Source organism: Pipistrellus kuhlii, unplaced genomic scaffold (assembly GCF_014108245.1).
Source record: "Pipistrellus kuhlii isolate mPipKuh1 unplaced genomic scaffold, mPipKuh1.p scaffold_m20_p_6, whole genome shotgun sequence".
NCBI lineage: Eukaryota > Metazoa > Chordata > Mammalia > Chiroptera > Vespertilionidae > Pipistrellus > Pipistrellus kuhlii.
This window is the reverse complement of record NW_023425562.1, coordinates 23,605,563-23,619,966: the sequence shown is the minus strand read 5'-3', so window position 1 is coordinate 23,619,966 and position 14,404 is coordinate 23,605,563.

The following is a 14,404-nucleotide window of genomic DNA, read 5'->3' as shown; positions in this document are numbered from 1 at the left end:
TCCTGTGTCCCTTTCCCAGTCCCAGCTCTGTGTCTAAAGAGGATGAGCCATTCAGCTCCATAAGCTGATTTGTCAAACAAAATTGGGGTGGGCGAGTTGGAGGGGGGCCTGAGGCCCTTTCACTTCTCAGAGTCTATATATCGATATTACATCAGGATGATTCCCTCAGATTCATTCCCAGGCACCAGAGCCCAGCAAGGCTACACTAGACCCACACTCTGAACAACCCTGTCCCTTCAGACATACCGGTACTCCTTCTCCTCTCCTTCTCCCTTTATATCTTGCCTCCCAGAATCTTCTCTCATATTCTGGCTACGAGTCCCAACAGAGCCCTGTGTCTGGGTCTCTGGGAAGGGCCACCCGTGGGCCTTCCTCCAAGCCCCATAGTCACTCTAGACAGGGAGGGGGCACTGACTTAACCTGAGAGGCAGCAGAAGGGGGCATGCTGGGAGAATGTCACACTCATCATGCTGTCACCTCTTGAGCCATATGCCCCTGAAACAAGATTTATAAATATTTTGTGCTCAGAAGCCATCTGCAGAGTCTAATAAGGAGGAGCTTGGTACAAGTTGTGACATAAGGTGTTTACAAAATACGTGTTAATTACACTTGTAGCAAAACAAACTTTGCTCTTCATAAAGGAAATGGGTGGGAACCAAGGACTCGGAGGCAGTTTCCAGAGAAATGGCTAGAAGAGGGCAGGCTGGATGCAGTCCTGAGTGCGTGACACTGCCAAGACCCCTGCGGCTCCCAGAAACAGGCTGGATGTGAGACCCAGGAGGGAGGGGTGGGGGCCCCAGGGGTCAGAGGAGCCTGAGGACTAAGAGAAACGGGACAGACTGAGCCACACAGAACAAGAAGGGTTTCATTGTGACAGGCCCAGCCTGCTCTTCAGCCCATATTCCGTTAAAAAATAATAACTGAACTGAGCCTGGGCATGTGAGATGTCTAAGGTCTTGGTTGTAGAGGGGCTGATAATCTACTTGGGGTGGTGGCTGGTGAGCAGGAAAACAGTAAGTAAGAAATTTATGTTCTCAAGGTGAGCCACACCCATGTGGATCTTCTTGACAACATGAATTTCTTAATTACTGTTACTGAACTTAGAGAGTTCTTTAATGGTGGAGGGGTGCCTTTCTGAGTGGGTAATGAGAGGAGGAAGAGGAATACTGATAACGGCGCTAATAACAATGCATAGCATTACCACACGCTGGTCCCTGCCCTAAGAACATTACTCCCTCAACTCATTTATTCTCATGGTAGAGGCCAGCATGCCTTCTTAGATGCCTCCCAGTCAAACAAGAACTATAGTTCCTAGCCCCCTTGCAGTTAGGTGTTGTCATGTGACTCAGACTTAACCAATCACATATAGCCGGCCCAGACACCCTCTAAGGCAGCAGACCACTGGTGGTCCTTGTGGTCCAAAAGGTTGGCGAGCACCGCTCTAAGGCAATACCTGTTTGTCTGGATGGAGCCAAAAGGTAGGAACACGGGACCCAGAATCATTGCATGGAAAGTGGCCACCCAGCACCCAGGGGAGCCAAAACAAACAAACAAGGAGGCTGTGAATGGGCCAGGAGAGAGCTTCTGGGAGTCTCTGTGACTTCATGTGGTAGAGGGAGGGGCACCTGAGTGTCCACTTGATCACAATCTGTTAATAATAATATGTATCATACACTTTTCTGGATGTGTATTGCATTCCACCAGTTTTTAAAATGAAAAAAAAAAAAATACCCTCTTCTATCTTTTTCTACCTCCACCCCTAATTTTCCACTAGCACTTCTCCGTGTAACCTCACACTCAAACTTAAATCAAGTCTTTGTGCCACATTCTCAATAACTCCAGGTGTGTCTCTGTCCCACCTATGTCATCTTTAGAGCAGTAGGGCTTCCAAAAAGTAGGTCATTCTGGTCTGTGCCAAGCAACCCTGGAAGAACAGCTGGTGAGGATGGGGGATGGGGAATGGTAAAGAGAGCCTGATATTCCTATATTCTCAGGGGTCCCTTCCCCCAGAGCCTCAGTTCCTGTACACCAGGTTTTGTGCTTTACCAACAGAACTCCAGGGCCATGAAAACTTGGGAAGCCCAGGGAATGCTGTGTCCCTGCAGCTCTCCAGCGAGTCCTGCTCTCCAGATGCCCCGCTAGCTCCCAGCCTGTCCCGTCCATCCCTGGAACAAGAAAACAAAACTGTATTCTTTTTCTTTTTTCTTTTTTTTAAAATATATTTTATTGATTTTGTACAGAGAGGAAGGGAGAGAGATAGAGAGTTAGAAACATTGCTGAGAGAGAGTCATCGATCAGCTGCCTCCTGCACACACCCTACAGGGGATGTGCCCGCAACCCAAGGTACATGCCCTTGACCGGAATCGAACCCGGGACCTTTCAGTCCCCAAGCCGACGTTCTATTCATTGAGCCAAACCGGTTTTGGCCAAAACTGTATTCTTCTCAGTGCCCAGTGACTGGCTAAGCCTGCCTCCCCAGAGGAAGGTGCTGTGTTTGGACCTGCAGTGGTTTGGGGTTTCATCTCGTTTGCTTAGTGATTTGCACTCCTTCTCTCTGGCCTGCGGTGGAGAGCAGGTTGGGTCCTGGTGGCTGGTGCGGGACCTGAATGGCTGTCCTGTTCCAGAACCTGGCGCCCTGGCCCTGCAAGAGACAACCACACGGCTGGGGCTGCTTTGGGGCCATATTTCTCTGTTTTCTGGTTGCCAGGCACATTCTCTTTGGTTTGCCTTCACCTGCTTGTCCTCCTGCGTGGGTAGGATTCCAAGCCTGGAGCAAACCAATAAAAACATCGGTGAACCTTGCAGGGTGCCCAGTGTGTGCTGAGTGCCACTCCATTAGGCGTATTGACTTATTGAACCCACACCGTCCCCCTCAGCTTCCTCATTTGTAAAACAGGAATAATAATAGTCCCTGCTCACAGGGTTGCTAAGCTCTCCATCCATATCAGCTAGAATAATCACAAGCGTAATAATAATAATAATAACGGTTGTTAGAAGAACCATTTCTCCTTCTGCTTTCCATGGCCTCCACCAAGCCATTGCTGCACTGCTGTGCTGGGCGGCAGATATACCCTCCATTCTCTCATTCTAGCCTCTCATAAACTCCAAACAGGGCTGTCCCCCCAAGATCCTGGCCCACATGGACCCTGGGTCCCTTTCTTTGCCATTTGTGGAAACCCCCAAGCCCATCCTTTCTACAGCTCCAGGAATCTATCTGGTGGGCCTGCTACTCCCTCCCTGTAACTCACACCAGCCTCCCTTCCCACTCTAACAGGGCAGCACCTGGTTATGGTAATTACTTGATGGGCACAAGGTTTAAACCCAGAGAGAAAGGGATTTAGAACTCAGAGCCCTGATCCACTTACCCCGGGGACAGAAAGCCACCTTGGCATCCTTCTTTTCTTTTTTTTTTCTTTTCTTTCTTTTTTTTTTTTGCTGAGGAGTCCATAGGAGCTTTCAAAAAGAAGAAAAAGAGTTGAAAACTCATTTCTTAGTCATACCACAATGTAAATAACCATACCACAATGTGACAAGTGCTAGAATTCATTCAACAAATGTTTGTGGAGCACCTATAGTATCAGGCACTGTTCTGGGCTTTGAAGAAACAGCTGTGAGCAGCATCCCTGCCCCTCATGGAATGTAAATTACACTCAGATGTCTGAAGCCAATTCCAGCATGTCATAATTGCAGGAGTTTCATCAAAAGGTTGATGGAACTTGTGGACTCAACAAGGGCTGGGTCACCTATGTTGTTACCTGTTGAGAATGACTAAAGGCATTTCCCCAAACCTGAAAAGAATGCATTAAATTGATTGTTTGCTGCCAGACAGCTCAGGGCATCTTAATCTACATGTTATTGCCTCCTACTGACCAAACACCTGAAAAGCCTAGGCTATTCCCAAATCTGACAATGCTTCTGTATGGAACCCTACCCTTTGAAGTGTATATCTCCACCTTGCCTTAGGACAATTTTTGTTAATAAAAAGCAAGGGGTCCTGAGACAAGGAAAACTTAGCTCCTTTAGCTAAAGCTTCTCTGACTCCCAATGTCTTTCAAAATTATTTTTTGTCTCTGGACTCCTACTTAATCTACACACAGCCTTTCTCCAGATTGCTGAACCCTTCTTAACACCAGAACAAGAACCCCAGCACTCAGAGAATCTGGTAAATAATAAACAAAATATAGACGTAAATATGCAGAGAGTCTCAGGAGGTGGTGAGGACCAAGGAAAGCATAAGGGCTGGGAGGGAGACCAGATGATTGGTTGGGAAAGTAATAATAACCAGCATTCACTGAGAATTTATTGTAGGCCCTGCTCTGCATTAAGGAACCTCAATTCATAATAAATAATTTTACTCAGCTCAGAGACTCTTAATGATCCCTGTTTGAACAATGAGAAAACTAAGGCACAGAGAGGCATATCCCCTATGACAAAGCCAGAAGAGTCATTAGACAAATGACCCCCTGGTGAAGGGTCACTGGTTGGCAGGCCCCAGGATGTATTGGTTAGTTCCTGCCATAGCCTCTGGAAGTGTCTTTGGAGTGTCCTGAGGCCCATGTTAGTCTCTCCCAAGCTGACCTCATCTATGCAGTGGATCAGGATGTCATCACCTGTGGATGGCAGCAGCCGAGCAGACCTTGCTTCCATGTATATGTATATACTGTATATGTATATATTTTATTTCAGAGGATAAGGGAAAGGTAGATAGAGATAGAAACATCAGTGATGAGAGAGAATCATTGATTGCCTGTTTCCTGCACACCTCACAGTGGGAATCAAGCCTGCAACCCAGGCATATGCTCTGACTGGAAATCTAACCATGACCTCTTGGTTCAAAGGTTGATGTTTAACCATTGAGCCATGCCATCCAGGCTGCTTCTAACATCTTATTGGTATTATAAAACCACCAAATATGTTTTATCACAACCATACCCCTGACAGAATCGGCCACTGCCACAGCTAATGGCAGCCTTTGCGAGCCATTAACTGAACTTGGTTTTTCTTCTGGTGATTGAGGGTCCTGCTTACCAGAGGCTGAGGGGACATCAAGAGCTCATCACATTGCTCAGCAGTTGTGTGGGAGCAAGCACAAGGGGGCTTGTGGACTCTCTTGAGGTTGAAGCCTGAACTTGGGGCCTGCTGGACAGGGCAGGAGCAAAATAGGAAAGGGACCAGGGGCCTGCTCGGGCCTGAGGATGGGAACTCCGAGGAACAAAAGTGCCTGTGCTACAAGGACCCGAGGAATTACTGATGTGGCCCACATGATTTTAAACTATGGGTTTGCCGGATCACTGAGGGCTTCATGGAGGAGGTGGCCTAAAAAAACTTATTGTTGGACTTCAGAAGAGATGGAAGATGCAGGAAAGGCATTCCAGGTACACTCTGAGAAAATAGCCTGTGGAGGGCAACCTGTGGTGGGGTTCTGACTTAAAGGGGGAGGGGGTGAGGGCACATCATGAGTGGCTTCCATAGCACACTACGGACTTCATATTTTTACTGGTAACATTTTCCTCTTAATGTGAAATGGATGCTGCACATAGATCTCGTACCAAGGCTAGGCAGGTGGCCTCAGGCAAGGGTGCCACACAGCACACTGAGGGCCCGGCAGGCACCCCCTCCCCAATTAGGAGACTGCTACCAGCATTCATGATCCTTACCCAGAGGTGCCGGCCTGATGTTGTCCGGTGCTTGGTCTTTGCAAGGGAAGTCGGAGACCTGGATTTATATATGATAACTCACAACTTGAAAAGACTGCCACCTACATGGACAGCCTCTACCTCCACATCAGAGCAGTTGAAGATTCTGTTAGCAAAGGGTGCAGGGTGGGGCCGCTGTCCCAACCTGCCTGACCTGGGTTGAATTCCTCAGTTGATGCCTGTGCTGGACTAGGGGGTGGGGAAAGTGCTGGGGGCAGGGCCCCTGGCTTCCTGGAGGCATCTGGTTTCCAGCAGCCTCTCTGCATGGGGCCCATGGCATCTGGAACCACTTGTAGAGGCCCATTCCCCATTCTCTGGGAGCGTGCAAGTCAGAAACCCTCTTTGACCTTGCTGTGACCTGAGGGGACCAGGAGAGAGGGGCTGGATCACCCAAGCATGTGGCCTGGCCCCAACCTATCAACCCATCCATTGGCCACTCTGACAGCCCTGCCTAGGTAAGGCAGCTTTGTCTGCAGCCCAGGATCCCCAGCCTCCTGTGGCGCATAGATTAACATATATTATTTAATCAAGAATAAATCCTTCCAGTCTTCCCTTCCCTGGAGACAGGGGAATGAGCCTAGGTATCAGCTGAAGGAATTTTCTGACTTAAAATCATCTGGGAGACTTGGAGTCCTGGGCTGTGATTGGAAAGGCAAGAGACCAAGGGCAGGGCAAGAGGCTGGGTGTGTGGAACAGGCCAGGACCCTCTGCAGGGACTAGAGGCAGATTCAAACCCAGCTCTTGATTTCTTTCTCCTTCCCTCCTGTTTCTCTCTGGAGGGAATGTGGTTCTGTTTGGTAGTGAGTAGAGGAGGCAGGAACATGGGGACACTTCAGGGGTGGCCAGGCCTCCTGGGGTGCAGTGTTGGGGGTTGGAGACAACCTGAGGTAGCCTGTAGGGCTGTGCTCCTAGGGGATGGAGTGTGAGTGTCAAGGAGCAGAAAGTGTCATTGGGCCAAAGCCAGGCAGGGTCCCCAGTGTGGAGAGCAAAACAGCTGGTCCTGGGGGTTCTTCACAATCACTAAGAAGGTGGCCAGAGTCAGCTCTCTGTAAGGGAAGAGGGCAGAACAGATTCCCAGCCAAGGAAAGTGTAAGGAGACTGAGAAGAGAGGGGGCAGGACCAGGGAGGCCCTAGGGTTGTCTGTAAATAGGTGGGAGCCAGGTGGCTGTCCACAGAAGTCACATGGGCCAGAGTGGGGAAGCTTCACCCACCCAGTGATAGGGTGATGCCAACAGCCAATACCACCAGGAACCGAGCGTGGCTGGGCTCTGGTTGAATGCTTTATGAGAACTACCGTGCTTCCCCAAAAATAAGACATCCTCCAAAAATAAGACCTAGCACATGGAAAGATAAGACATCCCCTGAAAATAAGACCTAGAGCAACTTTGGGAGAAAAAATTAATATAAGACATAGTCTTATTTTCGTGGAAACAGGGTAATACCTTCCACTTCCCCAGGGGGTTCTATGTGTCATGTGCCTGATGCAGATGATGGAGCCAGTGGTTTGTTGACCACGTGGAGCCACGTGGGTCCGGGGAGTCTGGTGCTAGCCTGCAGCTCAGCCTCCTCTAGGGGAGCTCAGCCTCTTCAAAAGCCAATGCTCCATGGTCTTGGAGGCCCTGTACAGAGAAGGGGTTGCACAGGGAACATGGCAAACACCAGGCCTGGGCAGCCCTAGGCATGGCCTCTGCATAAATAGGCTGCGGCCCATCGGGGCCCTTAGTGATGGCACCAGGGATGCAGGACTCAGAACACCAGCTCCTAGGGCAGGTGTCTCCTGTCCTCCTGAATCCTGGACAGAAAGCCATCCCTGCTCTGCATTTCTGGGTCACTAGCAAGTCAGTGTGGGTATTCCCACACACTCATACACATACACTCACACACTCTCTTTCACTCATGCATTGATAAAAACCCACACACAGTCATACCACCAAACCTCCTCCTGCTATGCCCTTGCCCTTGCTGAGACAGCATCATCCCACCCATGAGATTCAATTCACAGCACACAAACACACCGACACATGTAGCCTCATCCATTAGCAAGCGCACACACCCACCCACTTATCTGTCATCCAATTCGTGTACACACAACACTTTCCCAGTGGTCCTTTCTGGACACAAACATGTGCTCACTCATCTGTTGTCATTCATTCAGCACTTTGTAGGGCCACCTGTCAGATGTCCAGGAAATGAGGAGCATCCAGCCTGGTGGACTGGGGAGGGCTGCCGGAAGAGAGCAGGGTTAAGCAGGTCTTGAAGGATGAAAAGGACTTTGCCTGGAAAGTTGGGAAAATCATTCGTCTGTTCAATTTTGCTTTAAGTTTTACTTTGTTATCTGTTTCACCCAGCAGAGCAGAAGTTCCCCCAGGGCAGGATCTTTGTTGTGTTTATCGCTTTGATCCAGTGACTTGAACAGGATCTCACCTACGTCTGAGCTCTTAATAAATGTAGAATGGATGCATACTTTAATGCTCCCTGAAGGATTCTGAGAGAGGTGATTTAGCTTCTATGTGATGTGACGGGTTGTTTCAAAATGTTCACATGGAAGAGGAATTTTTCTGCTCCTTTATGGAAAAGAGGGTTAATTTAGCTCTTAATCCTGGAAAGAATAGCTTGGAGGAAGTGAGTTAGGCAGACCTGAGACACGAAAGTATTGGTGATATCAGAGCTATGGAGAGGAGAAAAGGTGGGGGGAGGAAGAAGGAAAGGAAGAAGGGGAAGAGAAACAGAGGGGGAGAGGCAGGAGGGAGGCAGGGAGGGAATGAACCAGCCCAGAGGACAGCGGGAAGATGAAGTGTGTGGGGCTCATTAACTGTGTGACTTTGTACAGATCTTTAGGGCTCAGGTGTGTGCTAGACCCGAGCAGTGTTTCCCAAAGTGTCATCTGTGGGTGGATCTCAGGTGGTACTCAGTCACACATTTTAGAACTAGCAGTAATGCCATGGTTATTGTTACCTTCTGCAAGCGAGCTGATGGAAAGCTGGTTTGAAGAGCTTTACCAGGTGCACGGGAGGTGGAGATATGCAGAAGGTGCTGTGAATGCTGAAGATTGAAAATACAAGTGACCTTGAAGGAGGAGGTGCCCTTGAAGGAGGCTTCCAGCTCTGTGGTTTTAAGGTGTGACAGGATCTGGTTCTCGGGCCCATGGGTGAGTTAACTGGAGAGATGTCCCCTGTAGAGTTTTCTGTACCCCTTCCCACCTGCTCTCTAGAAGAGGAAGGAGATTTTAGAAGGTTTTACTAGAGTAAAAGGCTATACATCTCCATCTTTATGAAGCCAAGAGGCATCCCAAGAGCATGAGAACAGTTTTGACTGTGGAATGCTTTCAGACTTGAAAGAAGGTAAACTCCGTGCCTTTACACTGGCTGTTCCCACCTCCTGGATTGCTTTTTCCTGTGTTCCTCATTTCACCACTTCTCTTCATTCAGTTCCCTGCTCACGAGTCACCTGCTCAGAACAGCTTCCTGGCATGCTCTATGTGACATGCACCCGCCTGTCCTCATCACTATCTTGCCTATGACTTTGTCTTGTTGTTTGTTTGTTTGTTTGTTTGTTTGTTTGCTGGAATCACCTTACTTATTTGCCGTGTCAGCTCCATGAGGGGGGGACGGAGTTCTGGGGTGCTCACTGCTGGCACCAAGTAGGGTCTTGATTTTTGCTGAATGATTGGATGATGGCAATGCAGGATTCTGGTTATCTGCCTCTGCCTCTTAAACATGCTTTTGTTTTGCATTCAGAACATGCGGGGTTGTTCTTTTCTCTCCTCCTTTGAGAGCAGAACTGTAAGGCCTCAGTACTGTAACTACAGCCAGCATCAGTGAGGTTTAATGACAGCAAGTTTAGGAACAGGCAATGTAACTGAGCATTATTTAACCAGAACCTGTGCCTATGGTCCCCAGAGACTCATCAGGGCCCCCACAGACTTGCCCTGCTTTGGGGTGTCCCGGTGTGGCTCAGTGGATTGAGCATTATCCCATGCTCCAAGAAGTTGCCAGTTCAATTCTCATTCAGGGCATATGCCCAGGCTGTGGTTCAATCCCCCTTTTTTTTTCTCTCTAAAATCAATAAAAGCATATTAAAAACAAACAGACAAACAAACAAACAAAAAACCCTGGACCAAGAATGGACTTCGCCACAGTTCTAGTTTTCTCTTATTCACAAACGTTCGTGGAAAATATAGTCTCACATCCTCATCTAAGAAGCTGGAATACAAGGTTAAACATATACTTTTCTGCAGGTCATTTTCTTCATCTGGAAATCCAAGATGGGACTCTCGACTGGTAATAGTTCAGGTAGCAATGAGGACGTGGAGAAGGTTCTGGAGAAAGAGGAGGGCATGTTCTGGGTGCCTCTAGAATCACTCTCAGCAGTGGGTATGTGATTTGAATTCACTTCCCACGCCACATCCATCAAGACGGTGCCTGGCTCGTTAAGAAGAAAGATGATGACAGGATCCAAGATGGCTGCGCCCAGGTGAACACCTAGCCGCAGCCGCACACAACAATTTCAATAAAATACAACTAAAATATAAAACGGACATTGCCCAGAACTACAGGAAGGTTGACTGACTGGAAATTCTACAGTGAGAAGCAAGGAGAAAACCAGAAGGAGGCGCGGAGGAGCTGGAAAAGCCAAGGTACGGAGACGCGGAGACGCGGAGACGCGGCGCGCGGAGAGGACAGAGCCAGAGAGGAGGGAGGCCGAGTGCCTGGCGGGCGTTCCCTAGCGGAAAGGAGATAAAACTCCGACTGTGCTGGGCCCCCAACTGCTCTGAACCCCAGTTTTAAGCCAGACCCCGGGGACTCAGGCTCAGCCATAGGGAGCCGGGCTCTAAAGCGGAACCCAGGGAAGCAGCGAAAGGAGGTCCCGGAGGCGCGCACACTGCGCACAGAGAAGGGACGGTCGGCTGGGCCGCGGGATTGCCCTGACGGGAAGGAGACAGGGGCTCCAGACTGCTCTGAACGCCACCTCCAACTCCACTTCCAACTGAACTGAACCCCAATACCGGGCTCATTGGGGGAGAGCACAGACTGTTTGGCAGCAGGCGAAAATCAAGGGCACCTTTCTCTCAGAGGCCCCGGCAGCAGCGAGCACTGAAGGACCCGCATAGGGCGGGGCTGACGGAAGCCAAAGCTGCAGGCTCCACCCTGAAACCCCACCCCATCTGTAACTGCGAAATGCGACAACAAAATAGATCACAAACTAAAGAAATGGAGGACAAAAAGCGTCTGGATATAGAGTTCAAATCTACGCTTATAAGGTTTTTCAAGAATTTCCTAGAAAAGATGGATAAGGCCTATGAGGATATGAAAAGAGATCAACTAGAATTAATAAGGGATCAACAAGAAATAAAGAATACATTGTCTGAAATAAAAAATATTTTACGGAGTCCTAAAAACAGAAGGGAAGATCACAAGAATCAAGTCAAAGATTTGGAACATAAAAAGCCAGAAGACACTCCTCAACAGAAGCTAGAAGGCAAGAGAATCCAGAAAATTGAAGATAATGTAAGAAACCTCTGGGACAACTTCAAGCGAACCAACATCAGAATTATTGGGGTCCCAGAAGATGAGAGAGAGCAAGATATCGAAAACATACTGAAAGAAATAGTGACAGAAAACTTCCCCCACCTGGGGAAAGAATTAGACTTACAAGTCCAGGAAGCGCACAGAACTCCAAACAAAAGGAATCCAAAGAGGACCACACCGAGACACATCATTATTAAAATTCCAAGAGCAAAAGACAAAGAGAGAATATTAAAAGAAGCAAGAGCAAAGAAGGTAGTAATCTATAAAGGAGCACCTATACGATTGTCAGCTGACTTCTCAACAGAAACCATGCAGGCCAGAAGGGAATGGCAAGAAATATTCAAGGTGATGAATAGCAAGAACCTACAGCCAAAAATAATCTACCCAGCTAAGCTATCACTCAGAATCGAAGGCCAGATAAAGAGCTTCACTAATAAAAAAAAGCTAAAGGAGTTCATCACCGCCAAACCAGATTTATATGAATTGCTGAAGGGGGTTCTATCAGAAGAGAAAGTAAACAAAGATAAAAATTATGAACAACAAATACGTAACTATCAACAAGTGAATCTAAAAACCAAGGAAATTAAAAAAATCTGATGAACAATATTAACTATTGAATATAATAGAATCAGAGGTATGGAAGGGGAGTGAACTGACGATTCTTGGGGAAAAGGGGAGAGGGGGGCGTGGGAAGAGACTGAACATAAACTGTGCACCTATGGATGAGGACAATGGGGAGAGGGGAAAGGGCAGAGGGTGGGGTGGGAACCTGGTGGAGGAGAGCAATGGTGGGGGTGGGGAAAAAGGAACATTTGTAATAATATGAACAATAAAAACTTATAAAAAAAAAAATAAAAAAATAAAAATAAAAAAAAATAAATAAAAAAAAAAAAAAAAAAAAAAAAAAAAAAAAAAAAAAAAAGAAGAAAGATGAGCAGCGCACACCACTAGACTTTAATGCTTAAAAAAATGACTGCTCCTCCGTCTATTTAAGGATTACTATTCCTCAAAGAATTCAGTGCCATACGATAAGTGCTAATACCTTATTTCTTGGGGGACTCTGCAGTCTGGAGTTGAAATTGATTTTGAACAGAATAAAATAATTTGCTTTTTATCAGCATCCTCCAACAGGAACTTGTTTGCAGCCAGTCTGGGCCTCGGAGGAAAATGCTTTTACCTTCACCTCCCTAATCCCCCGGTAAGATTCCTAAATCACTACCCGTCACTCAGCGCCGCTCAGCCAGAAAGAAGCAGAGCTCCGTGATAATGGAAACAGAATTGCAGTCGCTGTCACCTCCCGATGACGGCTCCTTTAGGAGCAGAGGAGAGCGAGACTTCAGAGCCAGCTGTCCTGGGGAGCGGCAAGGACCTGTGTGCTCTGCCAAGACTGCGGCGTCCCGGGACAGTCAGGGCTGCTCCACGCCCTTGACTCCCAGGGTTGGAATTCACGGTCTTCCCTCTACCCTGGAGGTGTCAGGCACACTCCTGAATGACAGTCCCCTTGATGTGGTTCATTTTTGTTTTCTTATAAATCAACAAGTCACTACATCTCATAATTGGGGATTTCCGCCTAAAAAAATCAGCATCTTACGCTCCTCTTGAAAAACAGGAAAAGTTGAGATCCCTGCCTTTGGCTGCTGCCTGGAAGCTACACCCCACCCACCTCTGCAGTCCCTGGAGGCTTCTTTCTCTGCCTGTCCCTCTTCTAGTCCCTCTCTTCTCTGCCTCTGGCTTCTGGAGGCTTGTTCCATGGAATGTGCCTAAGACCCCTGATGCTGAGCTGTCCAGATGGAACCGTACCCAGTCTGGGGCTGTGACTTGGGGCCCACACCCAGTCCTGTCACTCCGAGAAGGAGTTGGATGGACCAAGCCCATGGTGTTCGGCGCTGGATTGGGGACCTGATTACCTGTCTATGGAACTTTGATAGGTAATTTTCCTCCAAGACTCTGGATTGCAGCAATTTACCAATAACCTTGAATCACCCCTCCCCCTAAGCAACAAAGCAAGGAGAAGCATCATCTATCTTGTGCCTCCCATAACCACTGACGCGATTAAAACGGGAATGGGAAGAGAAATGCCCGCCCCCATGCCAAAGGCGGGGACTCAGGTGGGAGCTGGCTGTGTAATTGACACAGAAACGGCCACGGCCCACACACAGTTGGTTTAACTTCATGTTTGGCTGCTGATGTGCTTTCACTTACAGATAATATAAACAGGCTGACAGGACCCTAATTACCTGATTTGTGGTCCTTTGGGAACAAATGGTTATTAGTATTCATGAACATTTGTGATGCTCAGGCAGATGCCTGGCCCTGGCATGATCATAGTATGTCTGCAACGGCTGCATGCACCTGTGATCTCTGATTTGTTTCTTCCCCGTGGACAGCAAAGAGCCTTGTCAGGTGCTGGTGGCCCCATGCCAAGAGACAAGGCCATCTCTTGATCACGGTATTAGTGCAAGATTTGCCAGTTACAACTGGCTTGATTTTCCACAGTGCTTTCTTCTTCCTGGGTGTCCTTGGCCCAGCTCTCCTCCAATCCTATGCTCTGAATTTCCTTGAGACAAGCTGAGAACTCCCTCTTCTGGGGAGCCTTCCTTGATTGATCTCCCCCCAAGGTGACCCCATCTCTCTACAGCAGAGTTCCATGGTGATTTTTTGTTTAATGTTTTTAGGTCATTTTATCCAAGAATATTTAGCCTCACCCAGCTAGCATGGCTCAGTGGCTGAACACAAACTTATGAACCAAGAAGTCATGGTTCAATTCCCAGTCAGGGCACATGCCCAGGGTGCAGGCTTGGTCCCCAGTATGGGATGTGCAGGAGGCAGCCAATCGATGATTCTCTCTCATTGGTGTTTCTATCTCTCCTTTCTTCTCCCTTTCTCTCTGAAATCAATAAAAATATATATTTTAAAAGAGAATATTTAGCCTCATGAACTTTTCCTAATGTCAAGAACAGACCAATTTCTCGATTTTGCAATGAAGTCCCATGTTATGCAAAGTCATTTGTCCTATAAAAAATAAATGGCAACCCAACAGCAATATCTGCCATCTACTATAGGTTTTCTGAGTTTTCCCAATGACATCATGGCATCTAGAGCCCAAAAGCAGGCTGGATCCCCACCTATGTCTAGCCCTTCTCTGCAATTCCTCTCCCGCATGAGTACTCTTGAATTTGT